Raw genomic sequence first — 17,200 nt, 5'->3', positions numbered from 1 at the left:
CAATCACATACATACCTATATTAAATATGAAACGTGGGACTAAAACAACAGGTTAAAAGTATGGCTATAGTAACAAGGACAGGAAACTCACAGCAAGGCTGATCTCTAGTACGCTTAGGAGTACCCAGCAATTGCCGGGGTGGGTGTTCTCTGAGTTTCCTCCACTTGTAAATAATGCATTCCTGGAGCAGAATGTTCTGAACAGAAATACACTGTTTTGATTGACACTTGTAATACAGCAACTTCTTGGAGGAATAGTATTCCTGCAGTCTGTGGATGGATGTCTCAGGGACCCCAAAGTATGGCCAACTGCCTCATCCCTACCATTTTTCATCATCTCTAGAATTCTCTTCTCACTGCTGCTTTCTAACTTCATTCACCAGCATATACTTCAGAAAAGCAGAACATCTACTAAAACGCAAGAGGCATACAGATGTTAAATTTTGTCACAAATCAATTTTAGCCTGATTGTGAGGAATAGTTTATTTCTATGTGAGATTTTTTAACACCTACTAAACCAAAAAGCTAGCCCACAGTAAGACCCTTATATTTGGACACCGTGTGTTCCAATGATGTGAAACATTTAGACACGAGGTTTCAGTCAAGCCTTAATGAACACAAGTGCTATCTGAAAAACTGAGATCCCGTCCCACATTTTGTACTCCTCAAAGACTACAGGACACAGGGATTTAATTCAGGACCATCTCATTTCAGGTTAATGTGAAACAAGGAGCTGAGAGGATGAAGCAACTAAGAAAAGAATCTTTTTAAGCAGCCGTTAAGTCAATCCTTTTAAATTTTACTGGGGATTTACTGCAGGAGAAGCTTATCTATGTGGTGACCAGATCTGTGCAAAACCTTTGTTACAAATGCTAAAACATGGGACAGGTTGAAAACATCTTTTGTTGAACATGTGCCAAGGAACATGTAGATTTGACCTGATTATTATTTTCAGATAGAAAACACGCATACTTTTTGAAGTTTTGACTTCAGCTATCAATGCATGTTTGCTGACCTTGGCTGAGTTTCTCTTTCACATTTGGAGCTTGAAGCCCAACACAGGTTGAATGTATACAAAGCGAAAGTGGGAAAAAATAATATTTGTACAGAGCTCTGCAAACTGACCCATGCTCAACTCTAATGAGAACATAATGGTTTACCCAGCTGCAGAAGAACAGAAGCAAGAAAGGCAGGAGAAATACTCCACTTTCTTAATTTTAAAGACGTGTTTGGACTTTAGCACACATGGGAGATTAATTTTTTTTTTCTGAATGCATGCGAGTATACTTTAAAAAGTGCACCACTTGCATTTTAAACCACATTACAACATGTTTAAGACAGAATGGAAGGTTCGCTTCCACCAAGAGCAATGAAAAGATAAAAAAAAAAAAAAAAAAAAAAGAAAACCAACCCATAAGACTGACTTTATAAATCTTTGGATTATCCTGCAGTCTGTGGGGTATCTTCTATCTAAACTACCGTAACCCACAAGGGGATTAGAATGGATAGTCTCTGGCTGGCTCTCTCCTCTGAGTCACAGCTCCAGCAAATAGAGCCACGGTGCAGTGTGGGCAGACAGGAAACCACTAAAGCCAGAGCAGTGATTATGTGCATGCTCTGTGAGACACATCGAGCAGCGAGCCGAAATGTTTGTGTGTGTCAGATCAATCTTTTCACTGACCAGGACAGCTGTACTCACAGGGGGATCACCAATCATCCTGCTAGGAACTGCTTCTGTCCTTCAACAGGCAATTAACGTGAGTCCATTACAGCTCCCTGGAGGCCCCTGGGGGGCTGCAAAAGGCATCGACTGAAAGGTCAGAAACCTCATGAGGACAGGAAAGAAGCTGTGCCTGGCGAAATGGAGTGGAAAGCAGTAGCTATTTGTCACCCGCTACTAATTCAAAAAAAAAAAAGGGGGGGAGGAAGAGGGTTGAAGGGGGTCCAAGCGTTGTGCACAATTGCAAGCACGTGGCAGTAGTAAGAGCATAAATAGAAGCTGCGGGAGATTCTTCCTGGGACAAAGATTTTGTCCAGTATTAGAGCTGGAGGAAGAGTCAACGAATCCCACTCAACTAATTCTACAAAGGAACTGGAAGTGAAAAGTGCACGGGCTGATTAATAGCCCACTATAGCCCCGAGAAAAATCACGGTAAGGAGTCCCTAGTGGTTGAGGTTGACCACTACGAAATAAACATTTTAGAAGAAAATCAACAAGAAATTAAGTGAGCAGGAAGCACACAGAGAGTGGCATTCATAAGCAGCAATACTCTCGAATAGAAGCAACTGCTGAGGTGTTCAGTGGTGGAAAAGCAACAAACATGGTGGCTTGGGGGATACGTTACAGGTTGCTCACTCTGTCTGTATGAGACTTCTGGTCAAGACCACCACGTTGGTATGTTTTTGGAGGTCTCAGTTAAATGCCTACACAAACCTCTCCAAGTACACCATCACCCAAACACAGCAGTTCTACTATGAAAATGCAATCAAGTAATGCCAGGCAGGTGGCCAAAGGAGGATCAGAAGAGTCAGCATATATAGAAGACTTAATTTGCACTAGTGTGCAAGGAAAAGTTACACTAAATTAGATCACGATGTTAATTTGGAATAACTTTCACCCAGTTTACTAGTTAACTTTCACCCACAGCGTTCAACTGAAATGTTATCACTGTTGTTCTTTCCTGTGATAAGAATATTTCAGAGAGATCTAGAAGTACATGTGTAATCAATAGAACGAGCTGAAATATTGCAAATGTTAACTCTTCAACAGCACTAAAACTTGGAAGGTGAATAGCGAGAATTAAATTAGTGAAAACCTTTTGTCAATGTCTTTGGACATGATTCTGAATTACTTCTACAACTGAAATTTTATTTGATGCACAAAACCTAAACTGCATTAAAAAAAATAAATATAAAAGGACAGGAGAAAGAAATAATCTACAAACTAGGTATTGCTGTGTCCTGTCTTCACATGACCGCAGCGGGACTGCAAACACCACGAGCTCCGCTGTTTGCTGATACAAACCATGGCAGACTTTGACACAGTTTGCAAAATCTCCAACATATCCTAGACGATGTAAAATTTCTGTATTCTACTTTCACGCAAAATAAATATTGGTGACTGTGTTCTTTGTTTGTAGAGATGTGTAGATACCAAGTTTGGATTATTTATAATGGCATAAAGCGTTTGACCTTGCAGAGCCCCCGTCACCGACTGATTGAAAAGCCTGGCAGATCTTTGAGCATGGATTTGAATACTGGTGTTTGTCCCACCTGCAGCTTTACCAGGCCTCCCAGCTACATCTGTCACAGCAAGGGGAAGAATTTCCAGGTGTACTTCAACATTTGCAGCCTGATCACAGTATAACAAACTGGACTCACTTAAGTCACCTACAGTTCCAGCACCAGAGGAAGTTCATGGCGTATTTCTTACCCATTTCCTGCAACCATCTCTTCCTCCCGCCTCTTATTTTCTGGATTCAGACTGAATTAGTTTGCTGCCTTCAAGATTTCATGTGCACACACACAGGTGTGTACGTTGTGTGTATATATTCCCAAACTTTCTTTTCCCCACATGTAGTTGAGTTTAGTAAACGCCTATTGTGGATTTAGCTAAACTGAAATTCATCTATGTAGTACAATACAGAAACCTTTTTGATCTAATATTAACTTCCTGGTCCCCTCTCCCTTGCATTTCCCTTTCCAAAATGTCTCCGACTACAATAAATGGTCTCACGTGTTAGTTTATTCCTGAGGGCTGCCTGACTGCATTTATGCCACCCAGCACCGCAGGTGATTACCCTCTGTGACACTGACAGTATCTGCAGGTTGATGTTTAATAGAAGCTGCCGATTAGTATCCAAGATACCAGTTAACAAGACAGTTTCTTTTAATGGCTTGTATTGATGAACGAATTAATGAAATTCCACAACTTCTTTATGTGTAGAGAGTACTCTTGTGACACCCTTGGGCTGCATACAAACCGTCTCCACTAATGTTTGTGTCAGGCTGTCAGCAGGCCAAGAGTCGAAACAGGCTACAAGTGTGCCCTTTCCCATGCCGTCTAGACAGCCCGGATGAGAACGCCTGGGAGGATGCACAGCCACGGACTTCAGTGCAGCAGGACTGGCCTCCAGTCGCTCCCTGTATGGCCCGGTGTTGACATTAGGAAAGCTGGTGGAACAAAACTCTGGCAAACAGTCAAAATGTCCTGTGGGATAAACCATCCAAAGTACTGACGCTGAGGGGAACCCACGCTCTTTTACCTTTGAAATGACACTTTAAAGCTTCAGTGGTCAACCCACTTCTTTAAGTATCCCGAAAGATAGATATTGAGATGAATATACCAAGACAAGTTTGCTCTACCTTTAATTAGAAGACCATTAGTATCAAGTGCAAAATTTTATTTGCTATCAAGTAAAGCTTCTACTTTTTAAGGGCACTTGAACTTTCCAGGAGCACGAGTACCAGCACGCTATTAAAACAGGAAGTAAATACTAACAGCGTTAACAGTATTGTTGCCTCTTGAAGCCAGATTTGATAAGCAGGAGACTGATTTGCATACAGATCCACCACTGTGCACTGATAGCAAAAGGTGCAGGCATACAATTGTGTGTAGCATCAAGATTTGGGTCACAGTACAAGTTACTGCAGTGCTGATACATCACCTTGGGTGTGCTGAGACCTTGTCCCCCTAAGGACAGTTTGGTTTGCTCAAATAATCAACTGAATAAAAAAATTACTTTTTCCCAGATAACGGAAGGTACCACCAGAGAGCCAGAGACTCCCATCAGCCCTGTGCACTTTTCAGTGTTGCCTCAAAAATTCAACGAAGATGCTCCAGGGGTTTGTAGACAGGGCACAAAAACCAGGTGCCTTAACTTGATTTTAGCCAGGACAATTGAGGGCCCAGAGCTCACATGTAGGCAAAAATCATACTGTTTATCTCTCAGTTGCTAAATAAAATTCATTCCCTTTATCAGACATGAAGATTATGAGCCCTGAGATCCTGTGCATGAGTTCCAAGTGAGAGACCCCAGAGCAAGTTTGGAGCACGATGAACCGTGGGGATGGCACAACATGACAGTGTCCTGCTGGAAGGAGCAGGGCTGCACTGGTGCAGTGTTGCACCCAGGTTATGGCAGACACCGCTGCAGCACCGCTTCCAGCTCTGAAACTAGCTCATTTGGGGCCCAGTACAGGGATATTCATGGGGCGTTCCAATGTACTGTGTAATCAAACCCTAAGACCAAAACAACTATAAGGATGCACCAGGACGCATGTTTTATTGACCGGAGGTCATAAATGCTGTGCACAAACTATCAAGCTACTGTCTGCCACTTTCTGTCCCCCTGTTTCTTCAAAAAGAGATAAAACAGAGACAGTAAAACCTTATTGACTCAAGTCTTTCATTTACTATTTGGGGATAGTTCCTTATGAAGTCAGCAGGCATTTGTTTGATTTATCACAAATTCATGAGAGTATTTAACTCATGAACAGTCACGGGAATGAAGTTAACTGTGAAAGTAAGAGGAATTTGAGACTATGGGTAAATGAGAGACCAGAGTCTCTACTGGTTGGAAAGTAGCAGTTACATGTGAAGAGCAAAAGAGAGAGAGAAGCAATACAGTGAAAAAACATATCTTGCTATTTTATTTGAGCGCAAGTATTTTGAGCACATTAAGGAAGACATTTTTTACAAGAGGGTGGTGAGACACTGTCCCAGGTTGCCCAGAGAGGTGGTGGATGCCCCATCCCTGGAAACATTCAAGGCCAGGTTGGACGGGGCTCTGCGCATCTGATCGAGTTGAAGAAGTCCCTGCTCATGGTAGGGGGGTTGGACTAGGTGGCCTTTAAAGGTCCCTCCCAACCCAAACTATGCTACTATTTTACTGTCTTTCTTAATCAGCCCACGTGTACTTCAGGACATAACACTCCACGCAATCAGCCCTTTAGCAGAAAGATGGAGGACAGATTTGCATTCGACTAACTGATCAAATGTTAAGAATTTCCTAATTGCCTTAATAGTTTAATTTTATTTGTCTCTAATCTAATTAGTAAAGAGAAGTGTGCACGGGGGGGAGCTGATTGGTGGGGAGGGGAATGCCTTCATGTCTGCAATATAGAAAACCTTCCATTCTGCACATGGCTTTAGCATAGTCAGTGCTGGATGGGATGTCAACAAATTACAGTTTCCTTCTAATTATCCTACTGCTTTGCTGCACTGTCTGTTCTTGAAAACTTTCTTTAAAGGCTTTAATAGCAGGCATTCATTTCTGCTACAGATAAGGTGAGTTTGGCTTTTTATGCATAGTAATTTAATAGGAACTCAGATCTAATTTAATAGATCCTTTATGTCTCTGTCAAAGACTGTTAACATTGATTGGTGCAATGTCTCATAGAAGTCAGTAAATACATTAATCTCTCGAGAGCCTGCGACAACAATTCCGTTAACAGCATGAGCAATACACATGGACAAACCATTATTGAATAAATGAGGACCTGAACTGAAAACTTACACTAAACCAAGTCTGAAAAACTCTAGAAATCAGGGAAATCCCTGCATCAGTGATTACTACTAAATCTGGACCAGACCTACAGAAGTTTCAGAAGCATCAGGCTGAATTATTTGATGGGTGCTAACACATTTTATTAAAGTTTAATTTACAAGCACACTCCATATACCAGGAGTCCAACCTGCAAAGGAATGGACATGTCATAGAGAAACTGAGAAAGACTCATCCTAGCTATGAAAGCTGGCCAAGAAACCCACGTAGGAAACCTCTTCATGTCGCTCAGACAGAGGACATACTAGATGTTTTTGTTGTTTATTCACTTTTTTATCTGTCTACACTTTCTACAACACTTTCTGTATGTAACAGTATGGGAAACAGCGCATGGGACTTACTTCCTGACAGATGCCCAACGTCCACAACTCCAACTGAAGCGCTGAATCCCTCAGCTGAAGTATTCAACAACTCCCAAGCATAGATTTTTTTTCCTCTAAACAACTGGCAAATGTACATTCATACAAAGAAGATTCATGTAAACATTAAGGATTGATCCAAAGCTGTTCTGTGCAGCCTATTATTGTCTCCTTTTTGTTTCAAAGCCAGCTTGTAACAGAGCTTGGGTAGGAAGCAGAAGGAAAGCATCATGGCAGGAATATCAGTGTAGTTTGGATGCAAAGCAGAAGCTTATCTGTTTTACTACTGCAGCACCAGAGAAAATCAATTTTGACACAGAACTGCCACTTTACAAGCAAATAACTATACTTTCCAATAACCTAATCTGTGCAAAGCCTACTGAAAATTCCCTAAAGAACCAGTAGTTAAAACCTCCATTAAATCAAAGGGTTTAATATGGGAAGGGAAGGGAGGATGCAGTTCGACTTGGGAATGTAATGGACTCAGTGGGGAAATAAATATGTTGTTTTATGTGTACAGTTACAGAATTTGAGAACACAGCACTCATTTCAAAGGGAATTCTCTTGCTGTGCAACTTATTCCTAAACAGATGTGATTTTTGCTTATTCAAAAACATTTAGGTAACAATTACAGCATAATAAATTATAATTGCCATCATCTTCCAGCTATGCTATGACTTCTATGCAAACACAAAGAAAATGCAATTATATAGAACTGTAAATCCTATTTTCAGGTAGCTTAGAGCACTGACAAAACACTTGTTTATTTTACTTAGAATCAACAATACTTTTAAATCTTATCTATAAATATGAAAAGGCTGTATCTGTTAAGCAGTCTGGCAGACTGATAAGGTCTATCTCACACAACTACTGCTCAAAGAGGGGCCTAACTCTAAGGAAGTTAATTATCTTTTGGAAGCTTATGTTTTACTCTTATGTTTTATATTAGTAGTCTCTTTAAACCAGTCTCTAAGCTGACATTTTAATTAAGCAGGGCATGACCACTGTTTGAACACTGAAGAAAGAGAAAATAATTAGAAAGTGACTGAAAAACAAGATTTTCGTGATTGACTATGACAGATCACACATGAACCCACCACTTTGGATGAATATAAATCATCCTGCAGCATTTCAGAGAACTGTAACTTAGGGGTAGAATTCTACAAAATAACTCAAAAATAATCCCCATGAAGACTGCAACTCTTTGCTAAACTTTATAGAGCTTTACTAAACTTCCGCAGTTTGCTGAGTTCCTCGTTATTTACTCCTGTGGAATTAGAAAGCAAGTTCGGTGTTTTATGCTGCAAAACTCTGTGTGTCAGGATCTGCCATTTTTTTGTTTTTCCCAGTGTCTCCCATCAGACAGTTCAGAATTTAAACTTGAACTCCGGTTGGCGGTTAGTAGTATGCAACGTTCATCTTGTATTCGCTGCAAATTTTAAAAAATGTTCCTTTTCGAATGGCTAAGTCCACAAAGGGCTGTCAAAGCTTCTTTCAGGTACTTATCAGATTACAGTGAGGTGTGCACTCTCAGGGACTAAGCACGGACATGCTACAGTGGGTGCCAAGGTCGGGAAATCAATAGGACCAGGAAGGACCTATGAAGTAGTGAAAAATTACCCGCAGCATAAGAAAAGACCACGATGCTCACAGGAGGTCACCATGGAGAGACTTAAGGTGCTGCTTACAAAACTTACAGCAAAAGAGCATGTTTTAGCAACAGGGAGAACTTGATTTGGTGTTGAGCCATCCAAAAATCAAAGCATATTCATCTACAAGGAGATATAAGCCATACGATTCTGGAGAAAAGCCACTGGCTCCAGAAGGGATGTCGAGGCTTCAGGCTTTTCATGGAAAGACTAAAGAGTGCTCCAGAGTGCTGGGAGACAGGCAAGGTACGTAATGCAGGTTTGCTGCCTTACCTCAATCTGCAAAATCTCTTGCTTTCTCTCTCCACTAAGTAGCAAGGCGGCTCAGAATCCTGGAAAAAGCTTATCTGTGCCTGTGCTTGCTCTGTGTACCAGAAAAAGTAAATTACAAAGCAAAAAGGACTCAAGCCTTGAGTGGGCTTCTAGGAAGCATCCAAGAGGCGTTGGGGAAAGCTGAGGAAGTAACACTAACTTCAACCAAAATGCAGATCTACACGTGGAATATGTTTCTAGAGACCCAAAGCCAGTAGCTAACCCGAGCCCAGCCCTTGCAAGGGACAGGAGTATGGGATGGAGGGCCCCAAACTCCTGCAACATCCTGCCAAATATCGGCCAGGGGAGAACAACCAGATCCCTCGTGATAAGACTTGCTTATACAAATTACAGTGTGTAAGAACTGCTAACAGGACGCTTCAACCAAAAAGAAACAAAATAAAAGCAACAAGACTTAATTACTTATTTTTTTCTGTTACTGTAACCTGCAATCTCTCTTTCAAGAGAAAGAGGCATTAAACATTGTTATTTCAATGTCTAATATATTGCTTCTATGAAGACTAAAAGAACCAACCATTGAAAAGAAACAATTAGCCATTGATGCTCAACAGACATTAATCTTGGCAAATATTGAGTACAGCCATACAGTGTGTTAAATGACACTAAACCCTAAATCACTGGTGAAGATGAAGTTACTACAGTTACTAAGTGTTTGTGCCAAGTATCCAAAGAGCCTCGGTTATGCTGAGTGTCTGTTTAAAGCTCAGGTTGTTCCTTCCTCTGACTATAAGTCTTTCAGTCAGGACTATTGCACCAACTTTGAGGTCGGCACTTGGTATGAGGCAGCAACAGCTGGAAGCAGTGAAAACAGAATTCAGATAAAAGGAATCTGAAAGGTCTCACAAGCCAGATTTGCTCCAAGGACTCATTCTTTGGAACCATTTTTCACTGCAGGATGAGTTCAGTTATTCCATCTGTCCACTACCCTCTTCTATCCCTTCCTTTATTTTATTATTTAAGAATAGCTGGAAAAGATCAGTGCACTCTTAACTGTATTTATGCGTTGTTACTGCCTCCTATTTATACCATATTATGATATTCTAGGGTCTGATTGGGAATTTTCTGACAAAACAGGGGGTTTTGCCAGGAAATAACAACTTACCAAGAGAAATTGGTTTCACAGAGGTGCCAGATTCAGCAGAATACATTTTTAAGGCCCAAGAAGAGATTTCTGGTGCTAACTAAGGAGAAGTACAGAATCGCCTGTAAGCCCAGTGGCTGGTGCACTTACTTTAAAGCCAAAAAATCCCCTTCATAGGCTACCTGTATCTCCCAAAGGACAGGGAAGGGCAACAACTTTTGACCTTATTTTTCTGGATGCTGCTTCTGAAGACATATGTCAGAAGTTCTGATTGGATTTCCGTCCAGCTTGGAACACGAACTTTTTCAAAACCTTGGCAATTTTTGAGAGACAGAAAAAACATTACCTACTTATCCCATCTCTGCCCCTTTTTAAAATAGGATAAACCCTTCAACAGACCAACTATACTCTAAGCGTCACTGTGAAAAAACTTTTTATTTCCTTGCTCATGTTATGAAGATTTATCCTTCATCAAGAAGTTAAAAATCACCACGTATCCTCCAGTGCCACACTTCCTGGTGACTCTCTCACACTAAAACGTGGAATCAGGCACTAAGACTGAACCTGAGAATGCAGACAGGCTGCCTAACAATTAACAACATTACTATAAATATCTTTTCCCCTATTGCTAAATAAATTAACCTTAATGTCTTTGTTAGACATCATAACCTTAATATCATGTTAGACATCACTAAAGCGTTACAGCAGTTATGTTAGAAATCAATTATAAAATGCAACTTCAATTGCAATATGATATAGAGTGACCATGACTTTGAAACTCTTCTCCAGAAAAATACAGAAACAATTCCAAGACCTAGAAGAGGTCACCTGACTGTTAGACTTTGCTTCTCCCCAGTGAAAGATGGTTTGTAACATCCTGAGAAAGAAGGCCAAGCTTCACCAGTGACAGGCACTCGGGGTGCCAGTCTGCCAGCAGAAGACTGAACTGCTTTGTGAATTATTTTCTTGATAGAGAGTCCAGCATCCTCTCAGAAATGCTCCCATGTTGTCACATCCATGAAACTGCACATTAAAGGGGTTTCATGCCTTACATATCCTTTTCATGGAAGGTTTACTTTAATTTGACCTAAACATTAGCCAGTTGCTGAGTACTCTCCTGAAGAAGACAACCTTATACTTGCATCCCAAGGTTTACAAGGCAGTATTTCAGGCCAACCTGAACTTCAGGAAGGAATTTTAAGGCTACAAAAAGAATGCTGTCAAGTTAAGCGGGATTCTATCAGCATGAGTCTTAGATACAAATGCTGCTTTTCTCAGAGAAAGAGCAGCAGGCAAAAGAGGAAGGAACTACCACCACTGACACAATCCAGTTGTCCCCCATCAGCAGCTAAGGGTTCCCTTTCCACCTAATCTTTCATCACTTCTTTTGTTTCCTTTAGAAAAATATTTATCCTTAACAAGACGCCTGGGTTGCATTTAGCTTTCTACTGAGTAAAATGAAAATCAAGTTCACAGTCTACTTAAATATTTCAAGAAGAGAGGGAAGATGGTGAAATGAAACAAACAAAAAAGTCTTTGGAAAACACTTATTTTTTCTTAAGACCTTGGGGAAAGAGTTGAACTTAACAGGACTCACAGAGTGAAAGAAAACATTTTATCAACTGGGCCACCTGGCTTTCTGTCTAATGCTTTCAAAAAACCAATAGGGCAGAATGACTGTCAGAAATTCATTTAAACAGTCTGTTAATTTTGATCCTTTACAAAAGGTTAGTAACCAATCCATTTAAAAGGCACAGGATTTAATGGGTCTGCTCCATTTCAGTGCTACAGCAGAGGAATCCATTTTCAGGGTTGGAGACGATTTGCAAATGGTTTCAAAAAGGTAGGGGAAAGCATGTTAACTGACCTGGAAACTAAATGATGTGTTAAAAAAATCCCAGAGAAAGGGGGTTAATCTAGAACTCTTGGAATTTCATCGAAGCCTAGGACCTGTGTGCACAGCTGTAATACTAGCGAGAGACAACAGCATATTCAGATTGTCTCCTGTCTTCTCTGGTGTAACAAATACATATTCGTACTCCAACAGTGGCAAAGAATGGGACATAGCAAGGTCAAAGCCATGTGCCTGTCAGTCACTGATCAGGTGGCCACTTCAAACTCCTTAGAACATTCCCTCTTCAGCTACATTCATATTTTAGTGTTGTTAGATGGCAGAAATGCTTGGAGTGCCAACTACAGGAAACAGTTCTGCAAAATTACGCATTTAAAGAATTGCTGGGTGCATTTTTAATTTGTTCTTCTGATACAAGTTAGGAATCACATCAGGAATCAAAGTAATACCAGGAGACCATATCAGAAACCACAGTAATAATCTCTGTCTTGGAAGGACCAGGAATTTTTTACTTTAGTCTAAGACGTGCCTCTGGCATTAAGGCGTTTAATGCTGCCCTGCATGTGGAGTTTGTCTTACAACCTCTTGCCTTTTAATGTATGTCCCTCATTTTGTTCATCTGCTCCATTTTCTGACGTGTCAGCATCCTGCTTTAGATCTTTAGTAGATTGAAAGGTGTGCCCTGTGGGTTACACTCTCTCTAAATCATCCATGATGTATTACGCTTGGCTTAAATGACTGAGTCTCATTTGCACAATTGCCCTATTAATTTACTCATCATTGATTTACACCACTTTTGCTGGAAATCCTCCACTAGACCTCTATTTTACATGCGCTCTCAAAAGCTCCGTTCCAGTCTTTTTCTCCCCTATCATCTTCCTTGTCTCATTTCTCTTCCATTTGTCTTCATTCATCTATCTCTTATCTTCTTCCTCCCTCTCCCTCCCACTGTTCTGTCTTCCTTCTGTTTCTTCTCGGTTCTCCTCCATTTCCCCCCTCCCTACAAGTCTACCTGCTTGCTTCAGAGCAGCTAATAAATCTACCATTAAAGGCCAGAAAACCCAAAAGATACAGGTTTAAAGGTAAAAGAACATAAATAAATCAAGATTTCTCATGAAGCAGAGCAGCAGCTGTGACTTCTTTTTTGGAGAGTTCGGAGACTTATGGGTGACTATCATTATCTTTCTTACAGTACTTTACTATGTCCTTGCATCTTTTTGTCTTCCCGAGAGGAGCTCAGCCTCTTAGTTCAGATTTTATGGTTAATTTTCAGCCCTCTCAATATATCACATGCCCCTGGACTGGTGCCCTGATTACCAGTTTGACTACCAAAGCCAAACACTTCCATCGATTCTGTCTTTTTCTAAAGAATCAACAAACCACTTGGATCTGATAGCTTGCATATAAATGTACATGTATACATTTTAAAATACAGACAAATGTAACCACATACAAAAGGCATTTTCCAACTCTCATGTGTGTATGCTTTGTGTAAAAATAAATTAATAAAAGCAGTTGTCCCTAAGCTGAAAGACTCATTCAGTGTTTCTTTCATTCAAAATCCCAACAGAAAGAAGGAGCCAAAGAGCAGAGGTTTAGACTAAGAGGACTACAAAGATTTACATATTCAGACTGGATAAACAAATAACCTAACCCTATTGCCAACACTCAACAGGGCAAGACAACAAGAAGGAGAGAGCGTAAGAGGGAGAGGTTAAAATATCAGAAGACCCCAAAGCGTACACGACGTAAACGAGCTTCTCACTCTGGAAGTCAAGCACAAATGAACAGTCTCAAAATGTCCTTAAAATGCCTGGCCTTGCCCTTCCAGCAAAGGCTCGGAATGAGCGTGGCGCCGACCTGTGAAGGCTGTGAGTCTTGCTGGTGAAATAACACCCGACATGTATCTTTGAAAGCCCGAAGGCAAAAGAAACTCTGCATGTGAGCATTAGAGCCTGTTTTTATTCTTGGCAGAGACACAACACTCGCTTTAAGCACACTGCTTATATTTGCAATAAATATAAAATAGCTACAGTTACCAGTCAGTCAGATTTTTTGCTTGAAAGAAAAAAAAATCATCCTTCCTATACAAAAAATACTAAAAGACCAAGTTGACAACATCCTCCACCTCCTAAACCCAAATTAACGGCTAGACTGTGCAGCTATGAGCTGGACAAGTCCGCAAACTTTCACCGCTTGGTTATTATCTGAAAAATACCATGTAACTACAAAGTAATTACAGACTTCTAGAGATAATATGCTGCAATAATATAGTATGTGAAGTTACCCATTTTATTCTCAACCTAATTTCCATGTAGTTTGCAATTTTAAGATTTAATAATGTAGTTGAGAAAATACAAATTGCTTGTATTACCCACGTATTTACATTGAACTGTACATACCATGTAATTACAGAGTCAACGGTTACTACGGAATTACAGAGTTTCTGCATAGTTCTTTGTGTCCTCCTATGTAAAGTGCCAAAAGAATATTTCAGCATGGTGAAGAACAACCTATAGTGATGTGAAAAAAAAAAGAATTAGACTCCTCTCTTAGGATCTCTGTCTGGACAGCATAAGGGAAAAACAAGCAAAAATCTCAGTGCAGAAGCACCCGCCATCAACCTCCTCTGGTCCCCAAAGTCCTACAAAAGACCACTCTGCAGTCTCTGATTAATGTTACAGACCTCCAGTGAAAAGGGGTTTTATAGTGCCGTACCTGAACTGCTGTCCAAGAAATGGGACTGATTTTGATTGACGCCTCCCGACCTGCCCTCTTCTTGCAAAATGAATATGGCAGCTTGCCAGTTCCCTTTGAAGGACAGTGCTTATTTTTCGTTTTCTTTACCACTTTTAAAAACACACAGCCAAGACTTACATATGGATGGCTCATCTCTGATGTCTGAAGGTTTGAAGTTTGAAGGTTAGAGCTAATCTTAGCTATGGCATTTTGTGCTGAATTCAGAACACAATTAATTTACAAGAGAATAAGCTTTACTAAGTGACTAGGGAAACAGAATATTGGCTTGTGAGAACACCCCAGGAAAAAAAAAACACCACTATTTGTATAAAATCAATAGAATGATCATTGCTAAGAACTGTAAAATACAACGACAATATGCTGAGCCTAGACAGCAGACTGTCAAAGCAGTGAAGATTATAGGGGTCTAGAAGACAAGAAACCACATTATTATTTCTGATTTTGCCATAATTGTGCAATATGACCTTGGGTAAGTAATTTCTTGTTTACTGGTGTTAAAGATTTGAAAGAGGTTTTTGAGATGCAGGCAATCTGTCTTGTAGCAGGCCAAAGAACCCCAGGGTAATGCTAGCTATTAGAAAACGTTTCCACCACACTAACATCCTGTATTACCAAATTTCACCTGTTCATTTGGCTTACTGAATAAACAGACTTGCAAACTCCTTCCTGGGTGCTGTTAAGCTTCTAATGGGAAGCTGAGAACTCTCAGAGTTGCTGGGTATCCCAGGTGTAAGGATTTCTCTTTCCCCAGGAATGGAATGTCGTGTTTGTTAGTGTACCTGAAATCACCCTCAACAACCAACATTTGGGTAACAAAGAAATAACTTACTACAGCTCAAATACTAGCATAACCATTGGGCTTTGAGGGAGAGATAGAGAAAATCACACTTTTATCTGTCTGCACATTAAATCTAGATATTAAATCAGCTCCAAAAGACTCCTCTCTTTCTGTCATCCAGGTAAGAAATTATCAGGATGCTTCCATAAGCTTGTGACTCTTACCCACTCTAGAAAAGAAACTCTCATCTAGCGCAAAGACATACTTTTTTAAAGTTCCCGATCAGGATGCACTAATTTACTAATGACATCATGATCATCACAGCTGGCTCTGCCCATTACCAGATCAGCTCATGCGACCTGTTTCCTTTGGATCATGCAAAGGTACAAAACACATTTCTATTGAATGAGGCAGAGCCCAAATCACAGAAGTTGAGCTCGCTTGTGTTGTTCATGCTGGGCATAGTAGGACAGTGATAACAGACCTAGTATAAATCTTGCCAGTACAAACATCAACACTTTCAATATATCTGAGCTTTTAGAGTAAAGTTCTACTGGGCCAGTGCTTTGCTTGAAGTGGTGACAGCACATACAACCCAGTCCTGGGAGCCCTAAAGTTGGATCACGTAACATGGTACTACAGCTGCATATTCCCAAACACTTTCTGAAACCCCTTCCAGACCCAAACCTTGTTGGCCAAATTTCTTCTGATTCCTCACTGCAAGAGTAGCACTTGCACCCAGTGTGAGAAATATAACATGCTGTGGGTACACCAAGATGAAGCCTCTTCCTACCCAAACTCCAAAATCATTCCAGTAATTACTATGCCAGTACTCCAATAAATTATAAACTAATCATTAGCATGTTGTAAATAAGCACTCCCTTCTAGTTTTAAGGGCAAGGACCACCCAACAGTGCATGAAATCTTTATACATTGGAACATACTTTATATGAAGTGTAAATAAACAACAATATTCTACACAAGAATGTAAATTAGAATGCCATGCTTCCTTCTTCATCAACACAACGCCACAATTCCCAAACAGCTCTGAGGTGAAAAGAGAGTTGGGCTGAATAAACCCTCTGCTGGGCTTAAAAAGATACCATGAAAATGAATCTGGTTTTCTCCTTCTAATAGTCAACTTACTTGACTGAATGACTTGGTTTTTACCTGAAGATATTATTTTTCATCTTTGTTAAGACGTATATATACATAAAACACCTAAAACAGTAGGATTCCCATTTCAGTCCCATCATTTTGGCACTATAGGTCTAAACAATAGATGATTTTTGTTAAAAAGTTTCTTACTGTGTTTAAACAACTTGGGGTACACACTGCCCTCCTGGGTCTTCCACACAGATGGATCTTGCCTGAAGAATATTTTAAGTTTAAACAAATTTTGGATGCAGTAAAGTAAATGGAAATCAACACAAACTACAGCCTTTTGTTAAAGTTGCTAGACAATTCTTAGAAGGTCCTCTTTTTTCAGTTGATTATAACTTTGCCAAACTTCAAACCATTTGGGCTGAAATTTTCTATGCCAGGTGTCTGCCTCAGGCTGAGTAGAATGTGATCATGTAATTAAAGGCTGTATCATAATGCATACACAGAAGGGGGCAAATTAAGGTTGAACAGGCAACCTTAATTCTCACATTTCTTAACTTTCACAGACTTGACTTTGCAACCCTAATAATGTTCTTTTAATGTAGCTTTTTGTCTGCAATATTAATCCAGAGCTATATTAATTTATAGACATATCCCACTGAGGACTGGATGTCTCAGTGGACTGGTAATAGGACAGCCAGCCTTTCACCTCTAGGTC

At 40.2% G+C, this 17,200-nt stretch overlaps 1 protein-coding gene across 7 annotated transcripts in view; it reads right to left on the bottom strand.

Annotated features, from left to right (window-relative positions):
- Positions 1 to 17,200, bottom strand: part of AUTS2 (activator of transcription and developmental regulator AUTS2) — an 805,701-nt gene that overhangs the window by 321,926 nt on the left and 466,575 nt on the right. The gene's annotated exons all lie outside the window — the stretch shown is intronic.

Source organism: Larus michahellis, chromosome 7, assembly GCF_964199755.1.
Source record: "Larus michahellis chromosome 7, bLarMic1.1, whole genome shotgun sequence".
NCBI lineage: Eukaryota > Metazoa > Chordata > Aves > Charadriiformes > Laridae > Larus > Larus michahellis.
The sequence above is the reverse complement of the archived record's forward strand: the minus strand, read 5'-3'. Positions and strand labels throughout refer to the sequence as shown.